The sequence below is a fragment of the Epinephelus moara genome, chromosome 1 (assembly GCF_006386435.1).
Source record: "Epinephelus moara isolate mb chromosome 1, YSFRI_EMoa_1.0, whole genome shotgun sequence".
Classification (NCBI taxonomy): Eukaryota; Metazoa; Chordata; class Actinopteri; order Perciformes; family Serranidae; genus Epinephelus; species Epinephelus moara.
The window spans coordinates 42084484-42090572 of NC_065506.1; positions in this window are offsets into that span (position 1 = coordinate 42084484).

A 6089-nucleotide genomic window follows, 5' to 3' on the forward strand; every position below is an offset into this window, starting at 1 on the left:
GTAAGAGATGTGATCATGAGTCTGTAGATGGCAGCAGCACTCTGGGCCAATCTGTCTCAATAAAATGGGAAAAAAGAGTCTATTGTCTTGGCGGTCAATGGCTGCCAACTGAAATTGAAATTAATTGGAATAATCCAGCATGAAGAAAAAACCCCCACTGTAACCGTGAAACAAATCCACTCGCTACTGAGAAGAGTTGTTTCGCTGTCTGCTCCTGTAATACCTGTGCACATATACGGGCCAAATGTATGCACCGTCACGCTCCTGGTACATATTTTTAAGAAGCAGTGGTTTGGATATTTAGTTTATTGAAACCCACAACATGCAGAAATGGATTAATACGGTATGAATAATACAGAGTAACAGCTCCGACTTCACCCACATGATGATCATGACTCTGGGTCAGGGATAAGCCTCATTATGCAGCAGAGGAAGCCACAGAAAATGTCACTTCTATTCTGCTCACTTGGTCAAACCGTAAATTGACTTGCTGAACATGACTGATTATATTTGGCTATTTTTACACACTTATCAACAGTGTTATTAAGCGCTGACTTCACAGTTTTTGGTGTGTGTGTGTGTGTGTGAGGAGGGTGCTGCTGATTATGTAAGTCATTTACATTTCCTCCAATTTGAGAGTGACTGGCTCAGCGAACTGAGAGACTTTGAGCCTCGGTAGCTTTCAAGCTCCCCTCAGCCTAATACTGAGGAGCTGTGTGAAATAAAACCTCTCACTGAGCTGCCTCTCGGCTTTTAAGAGATGTCACCGGTGCATCTGTTGAAAGAAAAAAAAAAAAAAAAAAAGAGGAGCGACTACAAGGACGCACATCAGGGTAAAGCTCCTGTGTGCTGACAAGAGGCTCACATGTGGCTCTTATCCCTTTGCATACAGATACAGTGCCATACTCCACATACGTCACTCCGCCTGTCACTCACTTGCTCGCTCGGGCTCACTTCAGCCCTTTCGCTCGCTCCCTGAAGCGTAGCGCCTCAACATCTGGCCCTCCATCCTCTCCCTCTGCCCTCTTCTGGGTCACATCCCATTCAGGCAGAGGAGATTCTGAGTCCCGGGGTGTTTAGACCTTCTCCAAGGTGGTTTGACCAGCTGGCTTTTGATCTTCCTCCAAGGGGATGGAGTGTATCTGGGGGTTTTTTCGGGATGGGGGGTTGTTACTTTTGGGACGGCAGCAGGAGGCCGTGGCCTTGGATGTGACACTACAGCTGGGATGAAAAAAACTCTTTACATATTCCTATGTTCTGCCACTTTGTGTGACATAACCTTGTGAACACAATAACCCAAGAAACACTTGAAATATTTCACTTTATTATACAGTACAGTCAATAGTCATGCAGCAAAGTTTGCATTTATTATGCTTAGAAAGGCAACGCAATTGCCAGAATAAATGCTGGCATTGTATGTTTTTGCAAACCAGAGATATGCATGTTGTTATGTAGCTGATACATTGAAATGTTATGGCAAATCAGGGGGCATAATGACTCAGTAAAAGACAGATGCTTTTAGAGCGACCATCTCTGCAGGAAAAACAGCCATGTCTCTGTAAAAGCAATAGCCTTTTGGGCCACTATCCCAGCAGAAAACACAGCAATATCTCGGTATAAAACAGCTGCTTTTCAGACCACTATCCCGGCAGGAACACTGGGGATGCCTCTGTAATAGCAACCACTTTTCATGACACTATCCCCGCAGGAAAAGCAGCAATGCCTCCAAAAAACAACTACTTTCAGGCCCCTGTCCCCGCAGGAAAAGCAGCAATGTCTCTGTAAAAAACACTAGCCTTTTGGGCCTAAACAGCTGCTGGAGCACAGCAAGGACTTGCTAAATCACAAACAGTTTCGTTGTTTGTTGGTCTCAATTAGTAGTCTGCAGCTTGGCCATCACCACCACCTCAATGACAAAGTTAGCCTATATATTACGTGTCTTTACAAACATTAATACGATATGTACGATATGTAAAATATGTAATATATCTGTGGTTTGCATAAACGTACAATGACAGCGTCTGGGCTGGTGAAGCATGTGCACAGACACATTTTGCTAAATAACATTACAGTAGATGCCATCCAGTCAAATCTAAGAAACAAATTTCTACATGGGAAAGGTCATAAATTAAAAGGGCAGCATGGCCTCATTTGATTAACAGCTGAAACGTAGTTCCTTTTGAACGTCTTTCACTGAAATAACATTAATTTAAGCATCAGATGAAGCTTCAGAGAAACACAGTACATTCACATTAGAAAGGAGCAAAGGGCCATGAATTAAATGAATATGGTTTTCATTTCTCTATATGAAACCTTGACAGAAGGGAGCATTATGTTCAGTCTGAACTTCTTTTCGCTGAGATAATGTTAATTTGACCATCGCATCAGATTAAGCTGTCACTTCTTTGCAGAAAAAAAGGCCATGAATTAAAATTTCCCTCTGAAACCCAGACAGGTGGGAGAACATGTTCATTTTGAACTTCTCTCACTAAGTGAAGCTGTCGTTACCTCACAGTAGGTCTAAGAAACAAATTTCTGCATTGCAAGGGTGTGACAGATAATAAACTGAAAGGACAGCATGGTATTAATCAGTAGTAGAAGATGCACTCAGATCATTTACTTAAGTAAAACGTGTAATACTGTAAAATACTGCATTACATTAAAAGTCCTGTAAAAGTACAGAAATACTGGCAGCAAAATGTATTGAAAGTGTGAAGCATGAACCCCTGTCAGTGCTGCATTATGATATACCCAGATCATCCAGTGCCGGCCTTAGGCATAGGTGATATAAATAAACGCTAAGGGTGCCGTCATCCATAGGGGGCGCCCCCCTCCCCAGCTGGTTACACTTTACCTGCTCTCTGGGGGAGATGGGCGATTTATCAGACCTCACGTGAACCTCAGTTGAGGTGGTTCGGGCATCTGATCAGGATGCCTTCGAGGCACCTCCTGTTAGAGGTAATCCAGGCATGTCCAACTGGTAGGAGGCCCCGGGGCAGACCCAGAACACACTGGAGGGATCACGTATCTCATCTGGCCTGGGAACACCTTGGGGTCCCCCAGGAGGAGTTGGAAAGCGTTGCTGGGGAGAGGGACGTCTGGAATACTTTGCTCAGCCTGCTGCATCCGCAACCTGGCTTCGGATGAGCGGTTGAAAATGGACAACCTCTTAGTACTACTTGTGTTTCTTCAGTTTTTATAGACTAAAGGGTTTTAACAGTTCTTTTAAAAGCTGTTGTTTTCATTTCTTGTCTGTTTTAATTGTTGACACATAAATCACCTTGTAACTCTGTTTGGAAATGAATAAAGATTATTATTAGTATCATTAATCTTACCAGTGACTGACTAAGGGAAGTGCTTAATCTGCTGATTATTTTCTTGATTAGTTGTTTGGTCTACCAAGTGCCAGAAGATGGTGAAAAATGTCTCAAATGTCTTGGCCTCAAATCAAAGACATTTAGTTTACTGTTGTAGAAGCTTAGTCTATTACTGAAGCTACTGAGATGTTTAACCTGGCCTGACATGGCTGACGCACATGCCTCGGTTGACGTCACAGCTTCTTCAGTTGTGTTGAGTTCAGACAATAAACTGTAGGCAACAATCATTGTATTTATTCATACCAGCATGCGTTAGGTTGAATAAATGTCCATTTCTTCATTTTTCATCCAAAACTGAACACAACTTTCAGCATTTTGAACACTCCTCTGTGCCACAGCCAGCAAAAACCATTTACCCTTCCAAGGTCAAACACCTGACAGCAACAATGACCTTCCTACCTTAGTTTACCAAGCTCAAATACCAATACAGCACCACCCAGTGTGGCTCTTAAAACTGTCATAGAGGAGTAAAGAAACCAGGAAATATTCAAACCAATATGATTTTAAAATTAGCTGGTGATCATTGTCGCTGTAGCTTCAATAAAGTGATAATCATGAATTTCCAAATGGTGATGATTTGTAGAAGAAGTCATGGATTAAATGCTCCTTTTAAAAGTCAAATTTGTTTCTTCCTGTTCAACTAAAACAACTCTTTTAAACCCTCTGAATCGTCTCAAAATAAGCATCATCATAAATCTTAAAACTGTTTCTTCTAAGTTTGTGAAAAGTTAATTTTTTGGAGATTTGTCTTTTTCACAGGACAGTGATGATGATGAATATTACTGCACTCTATATGTATTTCCAATTACAGGCTGTTTGAATCTATTAGCTTCAGTAATAATGACAGGGCATTAGTGAGTGTGTGTGTGTGTGTGTGTGTGTGTGTGTGTGTGTGTATTATAGTTATAAATGTTTTAAATGCTGCAGGTGCACTTGATTTATCTAATTGAAAGGATCTCGACAGTGTTGAGGGTCAATGACTCCACCAGGAACATTAAATGTGCATTAAAAGATTCTCTAAAGTGCATAATAAAATGCTTATCGACATGCTCGGATTAGACCACGGGGCGAGATGGGGATGTAGATATATTTTTCAATATCTTTAACTTTCAATCAGAAAATGTGCTCATGCAGGTTAAATCATAATTAAAGACGGACCGCGGGGCCAGAAAAATAAAGTGCCTGCAACACATGCCTTTGTGTTATTACTGAAGCTCTGAGCTCTGGGTGCACCTGCGCTCTGCGGGTGCTTGAAGGGGAGGAGATACGCTGGCTGTATAATGACACTGAGCCATGATTTTAAGGTAAAGTCCTTTAAAGTTTGCAATACAGATACAAGTACTGAATGAATGCATTTATGTAAAAGTCTTCTGGGCTGATGTTGAATATGTTTTTGAAATGTTGTGTTGAAGATAAATTTACAGAAAAGAGATTTTTTTATTATGTAAAAATGATCTGGACAGAGGTCATGTCTTTATTTTGCATCTTCTCTTTTTATGTGAGAGTTTTTCATCCATTAATGCAAATGGTCTGACAGGAAGCCTTTTAAAACTGGGAACGCATGCTGTACTACAGGGGGAAACAAGTGAACCCCAACAACTAGAAGCGGTACTGGACTAGAAGACAAGAAAGTAGGCTGAGCCGGGCCTACACAGATTTGATCACCAGTGATCACTGAAAAATTCATGCAGATTAGATTTGTGTCTGACTTTATCCTGACATGCTCTGACCTCATGCAGGCTACAGTTTTTAGAGCTAGGCGCTGCAGTTGCTCTCCACCAACTGCAAGGCTCAGCAGTTGGGAGAAATTTTCCTTTAGGGCTTTCTACCAGAAAGGGATCTCTTGGTTAAGGCTAGGAAAAATGTAGTGGTTTGGGTTAAAATGATTCTGATGATTTCTCACTAAAAGGGCCTTCTTGGAGAAAGCATACAGGGAAACTGTTCAACTTCAGAGATGTGAACATTATAGTGTAAGAGGTGTCGCACACCTTTGGTTAAAAAGTTATTTAAATAACAGATATCAGTTTGTAAAAATCAATAATACTGAAACATATCTTAGAAGAGTAACCTGTGGTGTTCCACAAGGTTTGGTATTGGGACCTCAGTTATTTATACTATATTTAAATTATATTATGAAGGTATCCAATATGTTGAAATCTGTAACATTTGCTGATGATACAAATGTATTTTGTTCAGGAGATGACATGAAAGAGTTGAAAATCAAGTTGAAAAAATGGTTTGCCATTAATAAGTTATCACTAAATGAATATAAAACAAAATGTATGGTGCTCGGTGGTGTTAGGGCTAATTGTGAAATAAAATTGAACTTAAATGGTGTTGAAATTGAAAGAGTATATGAAACAAAATTTTTGGGAAGTGATTATAGATCACAAACTATGTTGGAAGCCACACATAGAACATATCGAAAGTGAAACTATCTAAATCTATTGCTGTTCATTATGAGACAAGGGAGTTGTTAAATAAAAAATGTTTGCATTGTATTGGTCACTTGTAATGCCATATACAGTCAGGTCCATAATTATTTGGACAATGATACAGTTGTCGTCATTTTGGCTCTGTACACCACCACAATGGGTTTTAAATGAAACAATGAATACCTGCTTAAAGTGCAGACTCTCAGCTTTCATTTAAGGCTTTTTTCAAAAATGTAGTATGAACCGTGTAGGAATTACAACCATTTCTTCACACAGT